We start from the raw sequence: 23,442 nt of genomic DNA on the forward strand, positions 1-23,442 counted from the left end.
GTTCTAGAATCAGTCTAAAGTTGTGGTTTTCTTTTAATTTCCTCGGGGTTTATCCACTTATTTTAAAGGTGCACCACAGATTAATCTCCCCACCTCATTCTAGGTGCTAGGTGTATGATTACAAGAAGACCACACCACCACTACTAAAACAATCATCAGAAATAATTTCTTCAACTTGCCTAAGGAAACTGACCCCTAACTCTTGTTAAAACTTCGAAATTCACTGAAGCATGGTTACATGTAAACAAGTAACAGCGTTTCAGAACCACTCACCTCTAAGGGAAACAATGCACAATAAATTTATTTCTTAATGCAATTTAAAAATATAATAACATAGCCTCAGATAGAAGAAATTTTTGGTTTAGACACGCTAAGTTTTTCATGTAGTTTTGCTTCTCTGTGGTTTGGCAATCTAGGATTGGTAAATAGCCATAGTTATATTATTAAATAATAGGAGAGCATGATTGTAACATATTTTGCAGTCAGCATCCGATTATATGCAACTTCACAATTTTGCAATGTGACAACTCTCTTTGCAAAAAAAAAAGTCCCTAACAATGGTCTAAATCACACATTTGCTCTTCCTTCGAGCACCAGTGGTTGTCAAAACCTGCTGCACTCTAGCAGGGGAGCCTTTTAGATGTATTCCAGGGCTGGCTCCATGCAGACAAAATGCATTAGAGGCCACTCAAATACCACATCTAAACAATCACACAAGCCTGGTTATGCCCACTTCATCCGCGAGCAGTCCTGTAAACCACACGCAGAGGTCAGCTCTCCTCCTCCGCGGTGTGGAGCACTGCCAGCACAGAAAATACCAACGGCTGGTAGAAATTAATCTATATTACTTCCCAAGCGTGTATTTAGGATATCAGAGTAGGTGTTATCAAAAACAATGCAAAAGCCCAAGTTAGGAAAAAATGGGAAGAATCTAATTGTAGTAAAGCATAATGGGCTAGCCTTAAACCTGTCCCTCTCTGGATGCCCAGGCTTCTCTCTGTGCTACTGTTCCTCCCCAGCACTCCCTGTCCATCCTACTTACTTCATCTTAAAACAGTCTATTTTTATTTAAATTTCTATTTATTTAGAATTGATGAATTAATTTTTTAAGCAGCCAAAATGTATCTGTGAAGGAGCTGTATTACAGTACCATTCATTTCATGGGCTACCCCAAAGAAACACGTACTGGGGGAGAGCCTTATTATGCTACCGATAATGATGTTCTTCTGATGGCGCTGCCATGCTGGACACTGGCTGTACACTTTTATATTTGGCTTTCAGTGCTTCACTCCGCTTTTTTATCCCTGACAGGACCTTCTCTCTCCAGTTCAGGTATTATCACGTCTTCATAGCTGTGTCTGATTTCAACATTTTATAATCAGCTCTAAAATTTTCCATTTAAACCACAGCAGCATGGATTTGTTAATGGCAGCCTGGAAATAACAGCCTTTGTCATAAAGCCCTACATTAAAATTTTATCTTTATGGAAATATTTACATTTGGGTTTGGATAAACAGAAACCAGTGACTCACGCCATGAGTACAGATCAGTGCTTATGCTGTAAAAACCAAGGGGATGAAAAACATGAGCAAAGAGGGGACTCTGGAATATGCTCCCCAATGATCTGCAGAACCCCTCCCAAACCCTGTTATTTATTCCTAGCTGGTGATTCCAAAGCTGAAATAAAAATATGTTCCTTAAAGTAGTTTTTGATTGGTTCAAAGGTGGTATTTCCATCAGTGATGATTTACTATTCTCAGCAGTCCCACTGATCCAGCCCTCCTGAGTAATCACACCCCTTCTCTGAGCCCCCCAAACCTGTGGAGTTTGAGAAAAGAGACCCAGATGGCCTTGTGAAACTGCACAGCCTTGCCCTCTATGTAGCCTCTGATTTCTGCTGATATTACCAAAGGAAGTGCCAGATAGCACGAATAATTTCTGTAATGTTAGCCAGAGCCAATAAGCAGCCCCTTCATGACAGCAGCTCCTCACCTGGCTTGGATAGGCAGCTGAGCTTTGCCTTCCCAGTCCCAGTCCCAGTCCCAGGCATTTGTGTGGCCACCGGAGCCCTGCCAGCCGTCCTGGCTCCCAGTAATGGCTGTGCAATCCCATCATCCAAGTGCAACACGCTTGGAGCATCCCAAATGGCTTCTGTGGATGGCACACGAGGGGGAACTGAATGACGGTCACTCTCTTTGAATTGCGTTGGCGCTGCAGTACTAAGTGGAGCACAAACACGAAGGGTTATTTTTCAACACTCATTTCAGCAGGTGAGACCTTACTTATAAGCACAGAATAAATCAGCTATGTAGGGCAGTGCCAGTCCTGTCTTAAGAATTTAAGGTTTATAAGCAAAAATTGGTTTAAGCAAAACAGGACTTATCTCCCTGGCTTGCGTGGCTACTGTGGGAGCAAGAAGCTTCACGCAGCGTCTCGCAGGCTGTGTAACTCAGATCCCCAACCACCTGACACTTACATACCTGTCCTCCCTGTAAGATGACCAGGAGAGTGACAGGTACGAAAGTACCAGCCACAAAAACCCAGCAGTGCCCTAGATGAGCAGCTGACCAAGAGCTAGGTGACAGAGGACCAGCAATATGGGGGAGCACTGCCCTCCACACGTGCACAGCTGAGCTCTGCTAACTCTGCTTCGGGCCTCAAAGAGGCAAGCGGGGCTCATCCTCGCTTGCCACCACCTCCTGTAGGCTTTGCAGCGTTGCCGCACTTAACTGAGATCCAGCACAGCCAGGCGTGAGTCTTTTCTCACAGTAGGGGGACTCGGATCCACACGTCCTACCCTCACCGCCGGGCAACAGCCCAGCAGTGAGACCGTGCCTATCCAGGTGCGGGAGCACGCCTGTGTGCCGTAACGCAGCCGTGAGTGAAGGTGGCAGCTTGCACTTGAGTCCTCTTCTGAAAATCCAGAGAGCTTCAGTACTAATTGGGCCAGAGAGAGAGGCGAAAGAGTGTGCCTAAGCAAGAGGGACCACGTCTCTTCAGATTATTATTGAGAGCTTTCCTCCGCGAGCAAGAGTCTTTGGTCCTAGAGAGTCGTCCATTTAACATTACACAGATAAAATACAGAAAGAGCTGGGACTGGAACTCAGGACTCCCTCTTTTAAACTAAACACCAGACAGCTGGTTATGGTCTCCTTCCCTCCCTCTGGCCCAAATAATTGCCGAGTCTCTCCCGCACCACGGCACAGCTCCCACAGCTCGGCTGGAAAATGCAGCCCCCATCCTGGCAATACGGGCACACGCAGGGAGATGAGAGGAAGGGCAGGTAACCGACTCAGGGCTCCTCCTTTCTGGCCAGACGTCCTAACACCGAGCCACTGCACAGGATCAGAAAAGCTCCATTTTAAGACAGAACTTAAATGAAAGCAGAGGCTTCCACCGCATTTCACCCAATCTGGTAGGCATTCCCAAAATTTTCAGACTCCTCTGGGAAAAGCAAATGTAAGAATATACCGTTTGAAGATCTCGACCAGGCTTAGGCATAAAGGTAGGCAACAAGCTGTTCAGCCATTTCAAGACTAGGAAGCTGCTCTCTGTGCACTGAAATTGATTGTGAGTTTTTTTGGAAAGCCTATAAGGAGAAAACTACCCATAAAAGATCATGAGTCACAAGCTGGGGGTCCAAATAGATGATGCGTTGTAGGACTGAAGTTTAGGATATACTTGACTACAGTTAATGGAAGCACCACTTAGGCATCCTGGTTCTTTTTCTGTCTTTGGTTTCAGAGGCTGATACACCTCCCTGAGCAGTCCTGAAACCTTGTTCAACTGACAAGGTCACAAAGTTTCGGCACCGTATCTCTGCCGGCTTTGATTCGCTCCTATTTTAAGCAACCATACATGGAATGAAAGACTAGCACGCATTCCTTAGGCAATCAGAGGCATTTAACTTTTGGCTGCGTGTCACAGGATGAGAGACATACCCAACCTCCCAACTTCTCGCCTGAACTCACGCTTCCTTCACGGCTGACATTTCTCCTTCTGCCAAGTCCAATCAAAACCCTATCTCACAACTATCCTGAAAACCGCATTTACAACCAGTCCAAGGCTCCCTAGTCGGTGCCAGCTCTTCGCACGCGTCAGGGTGTTTGGTAGGAAGGAGAACGGCCTTATGAAACACACCTGCTTTGGTTTACTGGACAAGAGCCTATTCTCATTTACGAGTCAGGCATAACACTTGTGAAGACAGAGGAATTATTCCTGTGTACGCTAACTCCAAGAGCAAAATACATCCCTCTCCATTCATGCAAAATGTAATCCCTTTCTTTTGCCTTTAGGATAATCTACCACTAGCTCCAAACTTGCACTGTCCGTTGATTTAAATCACAATTCTGTAGGGTAAAATTTGGCTCATGATGCCCTATACTAATTTAGGAGGAAAAGAGGGGCCTCGCTCATGAAATATTTCAGGTATTATCAGGAAATTGTGGTTACAGATGCAATCCAGGAGCATTTTGGGTTGGTAACCAAGGCAACACTTCTTGCTTCAAGACACACTTTTCTGTTGATAATCTATTGTAATGCCAGTAATTGCAGCTGACAAGGCTCTGTTTGTTGTGAGAGATAATTAGCACTTGAAAAAAAGTAACAGATTTAAATAAATTGGGGGGAACTGAGTGGTGTGACCTGATCGCTTTAGAAACAAACAAGAGCTTTGGGGGCCTACACACTGTGCGATATTAGTGGTGGCCTCAACGGCGACTGAACAATACCAACATTTATTAGGCATTGTTTAATTGGGAATTACAGTGGCTTTCGTGATGAAAACAATTTTTCTCTTTCTCATCCAGGTTATATTTACATTATAAAACACGCTTTAAAAAAAAAAAACCACCACAAAACCTCTCTACCTACCTTACCAAACAAAACTACTGATGTTTTCACGTGCTTGTTCTTTTGCCTAGAATTTGAATTGTTTAAGAGCCAATGTGTTAAAATAAGTAAGTGTTTTGGACAATTGCACACTTTAAAGAACCCAGCGTCACTCTGCCAAGGGTGTGGATGGAGCATTGTTCATTCAGCACGTACCAGGTATGTCCCTAGGGTCAGCTTCAGTTTGCTGCCAGTTTATTCAAGCCCTGGTTTCATGGCTTGAGTTGTTAGCACGGCTCCTCAGTTGATGTTTGTGTTTGTGTTAGGTGGTGGTGTATCTAGAGCTAGACAGGTAAATCAGGGCTGCTGCCTGAGGTGACGCGGGAGCCTGTACCTTGCAGAGGGAGTATTAGCTGGAGGGGAAAGGTGGGGGTCAGAAGCCACAGCAATTCCCTTAGGCTCCACTAATAAAGCCAGACTCAATATTATTTTTTTCTTTCTGTAATTGTGAGACACAACTGCTTGGCTCAGTGGACAGCGAGATGAGGAATACAATCCTACTAAACTTCTGTGCCACAGGGAACGTAAGTATTTTACACAAACCTGTAGCTGTTGAAATGAGGATGCTTCTGGGATGGAGTGACGCGACCGCGTGTCTGCATGCAGCCAAAACTAACCTAGTTAAGTGATCCCCTTTTCCACAGTGCCTTAGCATAATTTTCACATTGAAGCGAAAATGAGATTTCTTAAGAATATGAGATCAGCTTGTTTACAAGAGAGGAACAAAGGCTCAGGCTACACAGCTTTGTCCGGGCTCACAGGCAAACACATGGCAGATCAGCGAACTGAGTCCATGTTGTACAAGGTCAACAGCAGCAGCCCAAACCACAGGCCACGCTTCTCTTCTGAAAGCCAGGCTGTTTTGGGCTGGAATGGTTCAGCTCCTTCACAGAATCTCACCAAACCTGTGAAACCTCCTAGCCAGGACATGATATCATATCCAGTGTCAAAACAGAGACTGTCATGTAAATGGATTCATCTCAGGGCTGGCCAGAAGGCAAAACCAGTACCCTCTCAAGATTTGCTCGTAAGACATTAAATGACTAACAATGGCTAGTAGTATCGTTTCTTTAATACTTCGTCAAAAAGACAACTTCTGTGTTATCCTCAAGATAACAGCCACATTATTTCTCCAGCAAACATTAATCGACAGTTCACATCAGAATCATACATTCATTATACATTACTATTCACAGCCCATGTAAGGCAGAATAGTCTCAGGAGTCCAAAATTGCATTATTATGTTCTTTCTACAAGTGAGGTCAGTGGTTAAAGATACCAGAATTGAATTGCCTGCTGTTTGCTAACCTCTGCTGAAGTTACAAAGGTGGCTAGCAAAGGAGACCAGCCTGAAGCCCAAGGGGGTTCATGCTTCCAAGGCCAGTGGTCAGGCTCTCCCCTGCCAGCTCCCGCATGCCCTGTTTTCCATACAAGTTCGCCAGAAGCAATCAAAGAAAGGTGGTGCGTTAAAACTACAAGCTCAGCGCATGGATTACAGTCATCTTCTTTCTTTAGTAATCAGCAATTCAGTTCCACCAGGCAATGTTTCTGCTTTCTAAATGCTTTGAAACACACAAAAATGTTGCATTTATAAGTTATTTAAAAAACAACATCAAATAATGACCTGCAGTAGTTCCCCAAGAATTAAAAATTGCTTACAATTTGTAGCGTATGCAGGATCTCGCTGCAAATCCCATCCCAGCCCCAGTTCTAAGTAGCTCATAAAAATGGCCTGTTTATTTTCTAAAATGATCTGCATAAAAAGATTAAGCTTATTTATTGTAAAAATTAACGTCTTGCTGAAACAGTAATGACTATATCATCGAGGAATGTTCTTCCCCTGAATGCCTCCCTCGGCAGTGCTGTGCAAGGAGACCCGCATTTATAGTCTCCTAGAATAAAGTTAATGCTCATAAGACTCTGCTCTTGTACGCCTACAGCTAAATCATGGTATCTAGCAGATGGTGTATGTGTGTTTCCTAATGCAATGTCTTGTATGTGTGTAGTTGTCATAATTAAATAATAACTCCCTACACCAGCTCATGTAACAGGAGAGCCACAGCCATATTTCCCGTCAGAATGAAGTCGTCAAACCCAGCTTGTGGGTAGATGAAGTAGACTATAAGGAAACTAATACACAAAGCACCCCATCACCTCCTCTCAGGAATGAAACAAGTTCTGTATGTGGCTAGTCCTTTTTAAAAAGTAAATAAAATCATCTCTGCCCCAAACCTATCGGATACTAGGGTCCCAACACATCCCTGAGGTTAAGTAATCTATTTGTGTGGGAGAGGAGTCTGGCCTTATATATTTGGGATTTTCCCTGCTTTTCATGGTCATCGTCACGACGGAGGAATTATGGACATCTGGAGGAGAAATGCCTGTGAGACAAGGCAATTCACAGCTACCATCTTCTTAAGATAAATGCAACAGCTTCTTTTTATATTCCTTTATGGATGGAAGACAGAATGATAGGTCGCTGCAGATATTCATTCTTTCCTTGACTTAGGGAGAGAATTAAGTTGTTGATTACGCCCAGCAAGAAACATCTCTGTTCAAACTGAGGACAAATGTAACTTATTTTAAGGGATACGAGTTTAACAATTCCAGTATCATCCTTCACTTTGCTGTAAAAAAATCCTTTTGCTAAGGATACTATAAATGCCTCGAACAGATGAAAGGCGTTTAGCCTTTATTTCATACTAAAAATTAGAATGTGAAATCAAGAAAAGCATCTTTCAAATTTGAGTGCGCAAGTTAAACAGGAGGTAGTGGGAGCTATTTACCTCTTTTGTGTGAAAAAATACAAGGAAGCTTTGGCTCCTGCTCCCTTTTGGCCAGGCAGAGCTTTGCCTGTGGATCAGCCTCCTCCTCCTGCCCCAGCAGGTCACACCTCCCAGTTAACTGCTTACTTCTTGGGAGTGGGAAGCAGTAAGCAACACCTCCCTGCGGCTTTCTCCTCTATAAGGTGGTACAGCAATAGTTGATCACCTTCCCCCCCGCTTCAGCTTCAGAGAACTGAAAATTAAAACCGGGAGTCAGTTCTAAACTTTGCAAAGGGCTTCAACCTCCTGGCAAACAAATCACTCCTCCTTTATCTTTAGGACGCTAATATCCTTTTTTTGGCTTGAAAAATGGAAGACATAATTGTCTAGAACATATGAATGGCTAACTCGGTATTTTTATTTCATACTATGATCATTTTGCTTCACATGGGTGAGAAAAAAAGAAAAATTCCACCTTGAAATTTCACATCCTATACTCTAATTAAAAGTCAAGGCAAGCTATTGCCACAGGAAGCTCATAAAGACAACAAACCCCCTTTTAATTTTTTTCCCAAAGTTTACATTATAATAAATATTCATGCCATCCACCTTTCACAGTGTAACTGCTAGAGAACACACTGTAATCTGTTTAAGAAGAACATGAATCAGACTGATAAAAATAATTGGTTGGATTTTTCTTTTAATTTTTTTTTAATGTTTTAAATAAAGCTGTCAAAGGTTCCTGTGGTAATGAAGAGCTTTGTTGTTATGACAACTGCTTATTCCTTTTCTTTTGAAGAAGTCTGCGATTTGATAGGCAAAAACATCAGGAATAATTAAAACAAATGGTAAGTGAAGACAAACATCTGCTAGGAAAAATCCCCACCCAAAACCTTAACAATCATCTTGCTTATGAAGTGACAAACTTCAGATGGAGCGTCTTCATGTCAGCTAGCACAGGGGTGTTCAGCAGCTGCCGGAGGTTCGGGTAACCCCATGTCAGAAAGCCCATCTCTTCATAAGGGGCACATATACATTATTCGTGTGACTCTCTCTTCCTCTCCAAAGTTGTGGTTTAACCCCAGTCGGCAGCTAAGGCCCACGCAGCCACTCGCTGTGGGATGGGGGAAAGAATGAGAAGGGTAAAAGTGAGAAAACTCGTGGGCTGGGATAAAGGCAGTTTAACAGGTAAAGCAAAAGCCGCGCACACAAGCAAAGCAAACCAAGGAATTCATTCCCCACTTCCCATGGGCAGGCAGGTGTTCAGCCATCTCCAGGAAAGCAGGGCTCCAGCACCCGTAACAGGGACTTGGGGAGACAAACGCCATCACTCCAAATGTCTGCCCCTTCCTTCTCCTTCCCCCAGCTTTCTATGCTGAGCATGACGTCCTGTGGTCTGGAATATCCCTTGGTCAGTTGGGTCAGCTGTCCCGGCTGTGTCCCCTCCCAACTCCTTGTGCCCCCCCAGCCTCCTCGCTGGTGGGGTGGGGTGAGGAGCAGAACAGGCCTTGGCTCGGTGTGAGCACTGCTCAGCAGTAACGACAACGTCCCTGTGTTATCAATGCTGTTTTCAGCACAAATCCAAAACACAGCCTCATACTAGCTACTACGCAGAAAATTAACTCTATCCCAGCCAAAACCAGCACAAAAGTATATTGTTATCAAAGTGTCCTTTCAGAAGTTAATTCTGCTTCTTCTAATAATTTATTGCTCCTCCATTTTAAAAGCAGTGATCGCTTAAAACATGGCCTCCAAGCATTTGGCAAACCATGCTGGTGTCTCTGCGACACGTTCCCCTCTCACTGCAGGACAAGGACTGGGGAATGGTGAGCTCTGGGCAAACTGGTGTGAATTAATATGTTTTGGCAGGAAGCAGGACTTCCCTTTAGAAGTGAAGGTGGACATTGCCAGAGTCCTCTAGTGGAGATGGAGCAATCCTCAGAGCACTGGCCAGGGCCCTACTGAGGGTCTTCATGGCTTTGACGAACCATGGTGTGAGCAGTAGGGCTGTCCACAGCTGAGAGCATAAGTGGACAGCTTTGGTGTTGACAGCCACATACACACACACACACACACACTGGATCTCGAGATGCATCGATCAAAAGTATTTCTGCCATCTGGGACTAATGTTAGATGCTACGGGAAAGCACACCATAGACAAGTACTGAAAATTTGGGAAAGTTTTCCCCAACACAATTTTTTCCCTCATTGTTATCTCATGGGCTATCTTTCCCAGGAGACATGTGACTGTCAGATTTTAGTCATTTCTTGTGTATGATAATTAGTCTGCTCCACTTTACAAACCGCAAGACTTAACCCCATAGATGTAATATGACAGAAGGGATACAAACGCACGTTCCTGGCTCTATAATGCTAATAAACTCGGTGTTTGGCAATAAGCTGTGATGATACATGCCGCTTGGAGACTGGAATCAGGAGTGCCAACATTCCTGCTGTGCACCTGACTTCATGAGAAATAGGACACTTTGCAGTAATTTCTGTAGCTTTACATGCCAGCTCGTACTGCCAGGCACACCACGATCTCATTTTGCCGTTCTTTGTGGCACACTCTGCTCTCCATTGCTCCATCCTCTGGAAATAATCCAGCACTCTTAAGCAGCAGAATTTTAACCACTCTCTTGCCTTGCCACCGACATTTAAGAACCTGCATTTTTCATGAAGTCTCTTCTTGATACCGCTGTGCTCCTCATTCATTCAGCCAAGATACGCTTACCAAAAGTGAGGATTTCAACATCCCTACCAAGAAAGTGCAGTCCCTGCTTGCCACCCTTTTCTATGCAGAGAGATTTCAGACATCCAAGAGAAGACAATCTTGCTAAGAAGATGGCAGGATTTAGAAATAAAAGCAATATTTCAGATGTTGCAACTGTAGATTTTTTTCTGAAGGTGCCGTAGGAGTCTATAGTAGTTTAAGAAAACAGAAAGAACCCCCTGAGTCTTATTTCCCTTCCCCACCCCGACTCCGCAACTGGCTGTATTACCACGTTAACAACATCTGAACTGCCAGGTTGGACACTAGGTGGTGCTAGGACAGTGGTTTGTCAGGAAATTCAGTAGGAAAATTCTGGGTGGAAGAGCACAGTAGGTTGTAAACGGTTACTTGCCAATAAAACATTTGCTCTGGTACAGCTAATCCATTACTATCTGTCTTTGTTAGACTCACCCACATGACTGGACACCATTAGCTGGCAGCAGGAACATCTAATGCTGTCTTTTGCCAACCTCGTTTCCCATACATCCGTAAGCTGTCAGAGGTATAATGCTCCTTTTGCCAATCTGTCACTCTTCCCGTCCCTTCCCAGGAGGACATGAGCCTGGCTGCCTCCTGAATGCAGAGAGAAAGATGCTTAAGTTTTCCTGAGCTAGCCCTCCCACTCAGGACGGCTACGTGGTCACTCCGCACATCTGCCTCGTGCCATGCCCGTAATAGCTGTTTGCCTGGTTGTGCAGCTGGCCAGGGTCGGGGAGCTGATTTGGTTTTAAAACAACCATTTCCCACCATGTCCCAAGGTTGGTTTTCAGCCGGATTGGGTCCCTCACCCACCGCATCGCCCACATAAGACATAGGGTGCCAGCGCAGGGTGCAGGGTCAGCCCTGCTTGCTGCGACCGCAGCGGTGCCGCCACCGACGACCGCGCAGCCCAGGACGCCGCGGCCGGCTCTCCTAGCAATGAAGGTACCAGAATTGGCGAGCTCTGATGGAGGGCTGTCTGCTGGGAGCGCACAGGAGGACCCAGCTTGGCTCCCTGCCCTCCCGAGCAACCCCTGCCGCAGGGGTGCGAGGCTCAGCGTCCCCTGAGCCACCCGCTCCCCCGGCAGCCCCGGCTCCCTCGCAGACGTGGCGTGCATCCTCCTGCAACTGCATTAAGGGCGTACGGTGCTCCGAAGGTCACGGCAGCTGCCACGCGCTGCAGGTGTGACGGTGTGCGAAGAAACCCGACGAAGCCTTGTTCAGGAGCGCTGCAGTGCCCTGTGCTCCCAGAGGTGTGAGTGAATCTGGTGACAAGAGGAATGAATAACGCTTAGAAACCAATTAGTGAGAAAGGCTTGCTTACTCTGATCTGGTTTTGACACCCAGCTAAAGTGTTTCTCCTCACTTACAGGGTGCTACGCGAGTGAGAGCCGTCTTGTCACACCGTCCGCCCACCCCTCTCTCCCCCCAGCCTCCAGGCAAACTGCACCCCCATATTTACAGACAGCAAATAAGATTAATTCCCTGGCGTCGGTCAGGTGCAAATTGGACATAGCTTAGCCTTTTATTAAATATATTCAGAGAAAAAGAAGAGTTTGAAAGAACAAATCATGTAGTCTTAGGATGCGGTCTACCTAAAGGATTGGCTGAAACTGAAAAATTCAAGGGCCAATTCACTTTTCATCCTAACTATAACAATTAGTTTGTCTCTGCTTCAGACTAAATTCTTTTACCCAAAACATTAGGAATAACAAAGGAAAGGGGCCCCGGAGATCCGGTACTTGGTGCTTTCTATTGTCAGAGAGCACTATTTGGAAAATCAGGACCAGTTTAAGGCAAATTTAAAAAAAACCAAAACCACCAAACAAACAAACAAAACAAACCTTGAAGAATAAAATGCAATTTCAGAATAACTAACAGCATACAGCAAGTACCCACACATTCCTGTGAGAGGTGCATTGAACCTAGAGATGATACCTGGCTTAACAGCGTGCAAGGCCTGTTCCCAGAAAACAAGAAATTCATTACAACATACGATACACAATACAAGGAGTTGGTGTTTGGGGTTTTGGGGTTTTTTTGGTTTTGTTTTTTTTGGGTTTTGGGGGGGGGGGGGTTGGTGGGGTTTTTTTTTGTTTTGTTTTGTTGGTTTTTTTTTTTAAATTGAAGCACTAAGCACCACTTCGTGGCAACCAGAAGTTTGTGTAAGAATGCTCCCATTTCTATATTTATCTGGAATGAAATATCTAGTCTGGAGCAGGCAAACAAAGATTTGAAACTGCACTTCTAGGCAAGTGTCCAAGGGGTGTAAACACAAGACTGCTCTGGACACTTTTGAGTCCAAGTTTTCCCTCAAAACTTTTTCTCAGTCATTGGCAGATATCTTGGCACAGAGTGGAAAGAGATCTGAAACCACAGAACTGCAGAGAGGAATAAACATGCTCTCACCCAGGAAAGGCACACAATAAATCTAGCATTTTGACCCTTTGGTGCTTGTGTTATCACAACACGACACCCATCACATCCTCATTCATCAGTTACCTGCGGCAAGACAAACATCCTTCAGCGGACGGGGCAGGAACTGGGATGTAGCGGCAGGCTGCATCCTTCCTGTCCCAGTTAACCAGTAACTGAGTAAATGGTGGGTGTTTGTAATGGCTCCCTCAGATGAAGATACTGTTGAGATCCAGGCATGCTGTCCCCCAGCCAGCATGCTGTACACAGAAAGACCTGGATCACCTGGAAGTGAAGACCGGGAAGTTGTGAGGAACACACAGATGATTCAGCTAGCAAAAAAAGGTTGACTCTCCTTGTCAAACTGCAGAGCATCCTCTGCACGGGTGCTTGTGGTGGGAAAGAGTTTCTTCCATTTTCTCGTTTCCTAGATTAAACTAAGTAGGAAAGTATTCTTAATGGCAAAGACGACCATTTGCACGTGGGAAAATTCAAACTAGCTATTGTGATTTATATCTGTGCCTTCATCAGTCAAATTAGTTTTCATGGATAGACAAGCCTGTGATGGAGCCAGGGATAGTATCACATCAAATAGTTTTACAAAGTCATTAATTACTAAAGGTCAGAACAATATTACAGCAGCTTTTTACGGATTTCTTGCCTTTCCCTACTCCGTTCTTGCTATGTATTCAGGGATCTTTCAAGACAATACAGATTAAAAAAAGAATTAAAAAAAAAAAAAGCAACAGTAACTTGGTGACTATTTTGTTATCTAAATGAGTAGTCCCAGATGACCATCTTGTTAATGCGCACTATAAAATATATTGTCCCTGCTTGGTGGATGTAAAACAAACACAGAGATTTGTGGGTTCTGGCAGTTGCTGCTTGCTCAGTAATGCTCGTGCATCTTGTCACAAATATAAAATGTAGATTTTTAAAATATATAAATATTTCCAGCTTGGCAAAGTGATTAAAGACAGAGGTTATCCATCTTCAACTATCCAAAGGTATAAAAATGAAAAAAGGAAAATATTAGCAATAATTCACAACGGGATGGGTCAGAAGACCCAGATGTCATTGTGATTTTTAGCCTTCGAAAAAAACCGCGGTTACCCTGACAAGACCCGGTCACCTGTGACTTCAGGAACACGTATTAAGGACCCCGTCCTCTTCTGGCAGTGAACCCCCCTGCTGTAAGCGCACCTGCAGCCGAAGGGCGCGACGACGGCCACGGCTCACGGAGCGGGCGCTGCTGCCCGCGCCGCCCCCGCCGCCCGAATGCCACCGTCCAGCAAACGGGCGCTCGCGAGACCACCGCTTGCTGCGTAGACGTACACGTTCAGGGGGCGAGCAAAAAGCCCAAAGTGCTGCCGAAGCGCAAGGGCCCGCGGCGGCTCCCCCGTGCCCCCCAGGACGCTGCGCTGCAGGACTTACCGAGCCACCGGCGCCTGACGGAGGAGGGCGAGCGACCCACGTGCGCGCCGGGGGCAAACAAAACACGCGCCCAGGAGCTGGCTGCTGCTTCGGGCTGGGTGAAAGCGCTGCTGCGAGGTGTGTACCGCTGTACAACCCCTTAAATTAGTCCTAGAGAGAGAACAAAGATAATTACACAAAGCGCTAATAAGATTTGAAGTCCTTTTGGTAATAACCAGCAAAATCAACGCAACCACAGCTGACACGAGCATCAGCGCGGAGCTGTTGAGCAGAACGTCGGGGCACGAGGCGTGGATCTTCAGACACAAAAAGAGTTGCTGAGAACTGGCTCACTGACAATACCCAGCCTGCTGCGTGCATTTATTGCAATGCGTGGGCTTGCAGCAGGTGACTCTGGCGTTAGCCGGGTGGGAAATAGTATCCATGAACAACTCCTCGCAGAGTCACTCTTAAATGTCTGCGATCCCTGCTTGTTCTATTGCTTCCCATTCAGTGGATGAGTGTAACTGCACTGTCATCCTGTGCTCCCCAGGGATATTTATTACACAACGGCCAGCAAATCACCTTCATTATAGCAACAAAATGCAAAGCCTCGAACAATGCAAAGATCTTTCAAGTTTATTGGCAGCACTTCCAGAGAAAGAAAGAGAGTGTGAATGTAGTTTTGGGTTTTGTATCCTGTCATCCCTCAACATCCAAGGGCTTCAGCTTGCTGCAGCTGGACTGTTGAGGACCCCCATGGATTAACATGAAGCCAGAAGACGGTATGAGATGATCAGACGGCAATCACAGAAGCAGACGCTTAAAGGATCTTTTCATTTCACCAGGTGACGGTCCTGATATGCTAATTGAAACAATATCTGTGTCTGCTCATGCGATTTCAAACCACTAAAGCTCTGGTTTTGACACAGGCACGATAAAAATAAAGTGTCTTCAAAAGAGTAGTAGTGACCTCATTCAGACACGTTCGTTTTCATGAAAGGTATATATGGCAGACAAAGTAGTGATGTTAGCAGTTTGTTCCTGGGAAGTAAGGTGGGGGGGAGAAAAATCATCACATGGTTTGTCTTTCCACCAGGCTGATTTCCTTTAGCAGCCTGAATAAGCAATTGGCTACTAGCCAGCTGCGGTGAATTTGTCCCATGTTTGCAAGATCAGTCAGTGAGCAAAGCTGTTTTCAGTTAATAAATATTTGATTTACAAGGTACAGTAAGTAATAAAAGGGGAAGGGAGTTTAGCTGCTGGGAGATTTGTTTAGCACTTTAGTGGGGATAACTAACAACAAGCTTTGGTTGTTTTTCCTCCTTCGCATGGCCAGTGGGCAACCAACTTTATCAGTCTTGCTGCATTACACCTCGTAGCGAGCAGAACTAACACACTGAGCAAAACAGAGGTGGACTGGGACGTACACTGTGCCTTGACAGAAACACAGCTGAAGGGAACACTCTTAGATTCTCCTTTCTTCTTCTCTGCGAGTAACCTGTGATAAATATTGCATTTCTCAGTATCATTGGGAAAAATCAAAACTGTTTGATCCTTTCCATATGATATAGGTAGCTATATATGAGAGGGGGAAGGATATAAAGTAGCAGGTACAGAACAGCCAGCAGCATTTTATCAAAGGAGAAAAGACCCCAGAAGACACTAATCAGCTGACTACATAGTCCTGGGTATTTTGGATAGAGCTGGAAAACAAAGTGGGCAGACACACAAACACACACAAAAGAAAAAAAAAAAGCCTTGTGTTTAAAAAAGCCCAAACGGGCTATGATATAAAAGGTAGCTTTTTTTTTTTTTTACATTTTAATTTCTTCCTAGAGTACTGAGCCTCTAGGTGGGGATGTGGTAATGCGGGCAAGGCAGGGAACAGAGCACCAGGAGACCTGAAGTGCAATGCTAAGCACAGGTGAGCGCATTCTGCATGCTGAAGGAACCGACACTTCTGTTCTCAGTCTCTCGTACGCAACAGACCTCCCGTGTGACCACGGGCACATCACCTAGTCTTTCAGATCTCCAGTTCGCCCACTTAGAAAAGGACTGACTATCCTACCCACTGCTCGGGCACATCAGGTTGTTTCACGCAGGCTCTGTAAAGGAGTTCTGAGTTGTGTAGCAGGTACTAAAAGAGTAGCTGTTAGAGTTGCGGCTGCTCATTGCATATCAAGGACTCCACCAGAAGAGTAACAGCCTCTTTCTAGAGGCTCAGAACAGCAGTAAGGATGTCCATACAGCATCACCAGAAATACTGCATATGGACAGAGTTATTGATTTCCAGGATGCTGTCAGTAGTTGCTTCCCAGTAAGTACGAGTGGGAAAGAACAAAGCGTTTTCTCTGTCACGTACAGACTAATTCTTCTGAGTTCTAGCTCTCCAGTCTATACAGCTTAACCCTGTTTTACACCGCTTTGCATTTGTCCCCAAAGTTATTCCAGGTGTTTGCCAAGTAGGAGCACAGAGCAAGCCCCAGAGAGCCTGCGGGTGAGGGACAGACCACAGGTCTTACAAAGCAGACTCTGGAAAACTGGCCCCTTCCCCACTCCGCGCCGCGCAGAGAGGTCTCGGACCGCGGCACCGGGAGAGGACGGCGGAAGGCAGCCCCGGTAACCCCGCACGCACCGCGGCCTTGGCTGGGCTGGCCCACAGCTCCGCTCCGAGGGCCGCAGTGGGGCTCGGTGGCCGGTTCGTTCCCCTGCCGAAGCGAGCGGCGAGCTCTCGCAAGAGCAGCTTTGGCACGGCTGGCGTCCGGCGGGTCCGCGCGGCGAGGAGCCGGCCTCGTTCAGCACTGCTGCGGAGGACGCGGCAGCTCCGGCGCTGGGCGAGCCAGGGCCCCGCACGGCGACGGAGGAAGGTCCATCTTCGCTCTTCTACCGGCACAGGAACCGAGCCTTTAAATTCTGCTCCAGGCTTCAGGAGAACTTCATGCCGGGAGTTTCATCAAAGCGTGTGCTTCTGCAAAAGAGTTTTAATGAATCAATGTTTCCTGACAAAAAATAGTTTTTGCCAGAAATCCTGTCCAGCTCCCCCGCTCAGTTACCTATCTCTAAAGACTGCAGTCCTCCATCTGCAAAACAAGGATAAGAATTCTACCTTCTTTTTATGAAGCACATTAGGGTCTATGGGTGAACAGCTCACAAAATAAAGAGCTATTAAGAACTGGTGCTTTCACAAATGGATCTGACAGCTGCCACGCTACTGTTGGACAATAGCATTCAAATGGGCCAGACAAAATAGTAATTTTGGCATGAACAATCCCGCATTATATTATTATAAGATATCCAATCATTCCCCTGGAACTGGAGTCCAAGGGTGATGCCGAGTGCTTTGGGGAAAGGAGGGAGCATGAGGAGGGTGTATTTCTTTCATATACGCTTTACTTTTTAATAGCTATTGGGATATCTGCTAAACTAAACTGCAATAGTTGGACCACAAATGTTTATTGTAATAACAGCAACATTATAAAACTGATCAGCCCCATCCTTCAGTAACAGGCTGTGCCTCTGTTTGTTTTTTCTGTTGAGGAGGGACGTGTCCCAGAGGATCTCCCTTTGGGAACCCCTGTCTCGGCATGAAATGAGTAACAGGATTTATGTAGACACTGCCAGCTTCTTTCCCTTCTCAGACAGAAAATGGCTTTATCTAGTCAGGTAATGTCACAATAAAGTAGTACAGTAGAAATTTCATCACCGAATGGTCTAAAAGAGACAGATCACCCAATCTATATTTTCACAGACTTTTTAAACAACATGCTGTGCTCAAATGGCAGTAAGCAGTAAAAAGAGGGGGGAAAAAACCCTAAACCACCACAAAAGCAAACAATTGATGCTACACTACAGATTTTAAGCCAAATATTTTCATGAGGGACTCATGGTAGCATTATCAAAGTTGGATAAACAGGGAGGGGACAATGCAAAGTGCTGATCAGATTTAGTGACCCTATTAGACTTGCTTTGGGTGAGCTTTTCAAAACAACTCTTGATTTATCATCTGTTTAACTAGGCAGGATTTGAGGGCAGAGGACGGGCTCCGTCAGGGCTGACAACCCCCTGCTAACAACATTCAATACGATGCTCACACCTCCCCAGCACATCTGCATCCATCCTACCTCTCCTCTCCTACCCTCGCACCCCTGCTCCTGAGTCAGACTGTGTTTGCACATCCATAGATGGGGATTATTAACAGCTGATTTTTTAAAGAGAGGGAGAAATGTAGCAAACGTTTCTTTTGCTACACTATTTCAGCTTCTTGCTTTAACTGCATTTCATAGAATCATGGAATCGTTTAGGCTGGAAAAGACCTTTGAGATCATCGAGTCCAACCGCCAATCAGAGCCTGTCCCAAATCAGAGCCTGGTGGCAGGTACAAAGCTCTCTGCTCAGTAATCTGTTACATTACAGCAGGGCTGGTGACAGTAATGCTTAACTGCATGGTTTGCACAGTCAGTCTGAACACAGGCAAAAACTGTACTTCCTATACTCCCTTCATATTTCTGTTTTCATAAAAAAAAAGAAAAAAGAGAAGGAAGCCTTAAGAAACGGCACAGAAGTTTCATAGGAAAAATTGGGATACAAATGAGGGAGATTTGGGACATAAAATGTTCAGCAGTGTCACGAATACTCACCACTTGCATCTAACTTGGCACATCTCTCTCAGCTGCGTGACTAAATAAAATAGTACTGTGTCATTTTGATGTTTTCTTGGTTTTGAATACCTGAATACAAAGCCTTAAAAAAAACAACAAACAGCCACATTAAGTACATAACACTACTGTCACATTAGTGTCCAGAAGCTCCACTCATGGTTTCAGCATAACAAGGTTTTTTAGTCTATGAAAAACCTCAGTGGATGTTGTTTTGTTTTAAGGAAAAGAACACCACGTACGATGCAGCAGGTTTGAGCCACTTTTGCTCTGTCAAGGAAAGACCAATTAGTGTCTCAGAAAATAAGTTCCTTCCAAGAAATCCAGACTTTTCTTGCAGCTCATATTGGTAACTCTGTACCACACCGACAGTGCCAAAGAGGGATGGGGACGCAGGAATTGGTGATGGGCTTTAGGAAACAAAGAGAAAGGAGGCGTGTCACCACCTACAGAGATTTTTACTTATTTTCAAAGGTGCGAGTGTTTACAAGCTCTCTTCCCTCAAAAGTAAAAGCAGATCTAAAACAAAACTATGTAAGTCACTACTGTCTCAGCTGATTTAGGCAGCTGTTGTTGTCGATGGTATCTTTGCTTCTCAACATTCATGAATAAATTCCTTCATCTTAAACCTTATATGTTTATAAGTTCATGAAAAGAACCCACATGACTCCTTTTATTTTTAGGAGATTGAATTAAATATTTATATTCCTCTGTGTCCCAAATATCAATTACTTCCTTCACCGAAAAAGTACATATGCAATGTGATTAAAAATTTACCCTACTACAAAACAATATACAATTAACTCATACTTTTCCAACTTTCCTTGTCAGACATCCACATCCATCCCTTTTAAACCATGCACACCATCAATACATCCTTTCAAATTTGACAAGTAAGTAAAAAATACAGCTATTATCAGACAACGCATCCACATGATCTCCTGACAGCTACAAGCACACAAGCAGTTGCTGCTGGAAGAAGTCAGCATTTACTAATGTGTGTCAGATACCGGTCTGATTTTCCTAGATTATAAGATTCCTAAAGTGCTTTGGCTTCAGAATTAATTTTTAGAGAAATTTAGAAAAACACAGACTCTGATCATTTTCAGCACAACCTACAAAGTTCTATTTTAACTTTTTTTTTAAATTCTATAAAATTATATTTGCATCTCTTATTCTTTCTGATGACAACTGCCCCCTCCCAAAAAAAGAATATCCAGCAAAAACCCTTAAAACTTTATCCCAGTAAAGCTTTCATTATTTTCCTCCTCTTCTGGAATAGAGAACATGAAATTCAATAGCAACATTTGCTTTCATCACTGCATTTTTACATGGGAGATATGAGGAATTTAAGATCTTATTTAGAATTAAGTAATAGTTTTTAAATGCCTAGAGAAAGACACCCTCCACAATAACCTTACAATAACATAGCTATGAAAATCTGTGGTATTAAAAAAAATTGCACAATACATTACCTAGTTAAAAAAAATTAAAAATCAACAAATCCAAACAGGAAATCAATGCTCACAAAGCAGAAGCAGCACTGCAAAGCTGTGTTGGGTTTTTTTTAACCCTACATCATCCTCAAAATATTTCTTTTTAGAAAGTCTCCTGAATCTCTCTAAAAATTAACTTTAGTGGTACGTTAATATTCAGACCGCAGGAGCAGAGAAAGACTGAGAAAACAGTATGTGAAATAAGTAGTGAAATGCTGTTTGTGAATACCAGATCCTATAGCAAAACACAACAGTTAACCAAAATTTGTCTTCTAACACAGAAAGTTAAGGGGTGCTTTTCAATTATTTTTTAAAAATGAAATAGCTATGATACAATCAGACATCAACTGGTCACAGTTAAAATGGCATAAACTAATATAGATTTTCTTCCAATGTGCAAACCCCTCTACACCAGCAGAAGTTATCTTTATACCTATGAGGAAAGGGATCCTACTGCTTTAATATCAGACAGGTTGAAAGAGCTACACATTTTCTGTTCAAGTACCCCTCCAAGTTCAGAAAAGTGAAGCTTTTTTTCAGATACTTACTGACATCACCTCACTAAGCAGTGCCTTTAGGAAAGCCCCCATACTGCTTCCGTTGCTTCTGCTGCCCTCTCAGATCTAATTTTTGCAGTTAGTAAGGGCTCAGACCAACCTAAGAACAACCACACGGTTCTCAAGCAGAAGAAAGCAGGAAGAACGAGGGGAAAGGAGGAAAAGACTTTCTCGAGAAAGAAACTCCCCAAATCTCTTTATTTGCGTTCCTGCAACACAGACACAGTGTGTCATTTCTCAGTTGTGGATCTGAAGTGGCTATCGTTTCCAAGATGAGGGGAAGGCAACTGCCTGACCTGTTGTATACTTCCCCCCTACAATGGAGAAAATAAGTATTAAGAAGTTTTGTGGATCAGGGACGAGGCTCTCGGTGGTATCGCTATACAGATACCTGAGCTCCTACTGAAGTCAAGAAGCAAAACTTCAAGAGCTCATGTGAGGCTGATCACGTGCCTCTTGTATTCAGTTTTGGAAGATCGCAAGGTTGTCTCCACTTCCCTATTTCTGGCTTCCTACAGCCTCTTCTAATATAAAATAGAAGGACTTCCCATCTGGATGGGTCTTCTGAAAAGCAATAACAACATATGACTTGATGATTTCCAGCAGGAGTACAGAAGAATGCACAGTGGAAAAATGTATCTTTGAATTCATAATTTTTGAACTTATTTTCATTCTCATTCTATGAAAAATTCATTTGTGCTATTAAAAACTGTTGTGGCGGAAACCCAAAAATCCAAGCCAATTTCATAACGGAAAGCAATTAAGTTGATTGCTGAATGATAAACACCACATCTTTCTTCAATGGGGATACTGTTCTTGAGTAAGCAAACTGTTTTTCTGTTCATGAATTTAAAAGAATGCATCATAAATCTCTCTCTCAAAAGTTCAATGGAAAGCCAACATTCATTACTGAATTCTTCTTGAAAGTCTGAGCCACTTAAAGAGCTTACATGCTAATAATGGGGGCAGAAAAAAGGCAAACTGACTCCTACACAAGAATATTAGGATTAGAAAAAATGTCTCTACAAATCCTGACCCATGTTTTTGCTTTCCAGCTGTCTATTTGTTGTTAGGAATGAATGTCTTCCTCTGGAATCTGTAGGTTGATTTAAGACTGGAATGAGAGAGTCACTATGAAAGAGACAGTTATTGTCCTGCATTTAGTTAAATGGCAAAGTTTATTTCTTAAGTAAGACAAGAAAAAATGGGCAACAGAAGCTTATTGATTTATTCCCTTGGTCCAGGCTACGTGAACTATATAGGTTAAGATCCTTTATTCTGAAAACCAAACCAAACCCCATCACAAATTGACTATACCAGTCTAGAATTTGATATTGAGCACAGATAAATTTATTGCTAGGCAAACCTTGACAAGGCTTTAAGCAGGAGAAAAATACACAGTTAAATCTGCAATACAGACCAGTTTTGAAAGTAAAGTCAGGTAACAGTCTGGGGCAATAATTATATTTTGCAGATTCCTGGACGTTAGTATTTTTCTGCAGCAGTAAAGTCATGAATGACAAAATGCCACACCTTACTATGGAATAATAATCAAAATCTGAATGTAGTTCTTAGCTTCTGTAAACCATATACATTATAGATAAAATGTAGGAAATGTAAAAAAATCCAGTATCAACAATAAACAAAATGCTTATGGCAGTTTTAGGACTTTATGGTTGAAAAATCCCATAGGTCACACCACACATTCATGCAAACCATACTGGCCACACCCAGACCCTCACAAAAGACTTCAAGTCAAGCCAGGCAGCAAAATGAAACCAGGTATTAAACCCTGAACAAGGAAGGGTCCCCCACAGTCATGATTCTCATGATCTAGAACTGATGTTATTCACCAACAGCTGAGGTGAAACTCAAACTACATGAAATGATGCTATCAAAAGACATTAGCTGAAGAAAAATTTTAATTGCTTGGAATATGTGATATTTCTCTTTTGTTTCTCAGTGTTAATTTCTTCATTGTTTCAAAAGGCACCAACAATTTCCTGGGGTTAGAGACACTCCATCTGTTGTATTTGAACAATATACTGAGAAGTGAACCCAGAACGTAATCTGAATCTTTGGACACACTAAGGAAATTAACAGTGACACTAAAAAAAGTGAATATCCTCAGCAAGCTGTTCCTCCCTTCACCTCTCTTCTGTACAGGTCAGGCTAAGATTTGACTAAAGATAATACAGTATTTAAAGAAAAAAAAAATTTTTTTTCAGTGGGAAAACCCAGTGTTTTTGATGCTTCGTAGTGTCAAGAGGCAGGAGAAGCTCTTTGAATTATATTTTTAGAAAGAGATTAAATAAGACATAAATGTGGAATGGAATGGTTACATGGAAAGTAGTGAACAGTGCAAGCTACAGTAGCCACTATCAGAAAGGCTTTAACGTGCAGAAATACTGGATGATTAGGCACAGCACGTTACTAGGAAGGTGCTCCAACTCAGGAGCCTCAAAGCCAGCATTTTTCATGCCAAAAAATCTCAAA

The 23,442-nt window shown here is 43.7% G+C and overlaps 1 long non-coding RNA gene across 1 annotated transcript; it reads right to left on the reverse strand.

Moving 5' to 3' along the window:
• Window positions 1-8,055: 8,055 nt before the first annotated feature.
• LOC115352576 lies at window positions 8,056-14,677 on the reverse strand. The gene is made up of 5 exons (XR_003927188.2): window positions 14,257-14,677; window positions 12,910-13,107; window positions 11,553-11,672; window positions 10,840-11,001; window positions 8,056-8,769 (listed from the first exon to the last, which is right to left on the reverse strand). It is a non-coding gene; the product is annotated as an uncharacterized LOC115352576 (long non-coding RNA).
• Window positions 14,678-23,442: the final 8,765 nt, after the last annotated feature.

Source organism: Aquila chrysaetos, chromosome 17 (genome assembly GCF_900496995.4).
Source record: "Aquila chrysaetos chrysaetos chromosome 17, bAquChr1.4, whole genome shotgun sequence".
Taxonomy (NCBI): Eukaryota; Metazoa; Chordata; class Aves; order Accipitriformes; family Accipitridae; genus Aquila; species Aquila chrysaetos.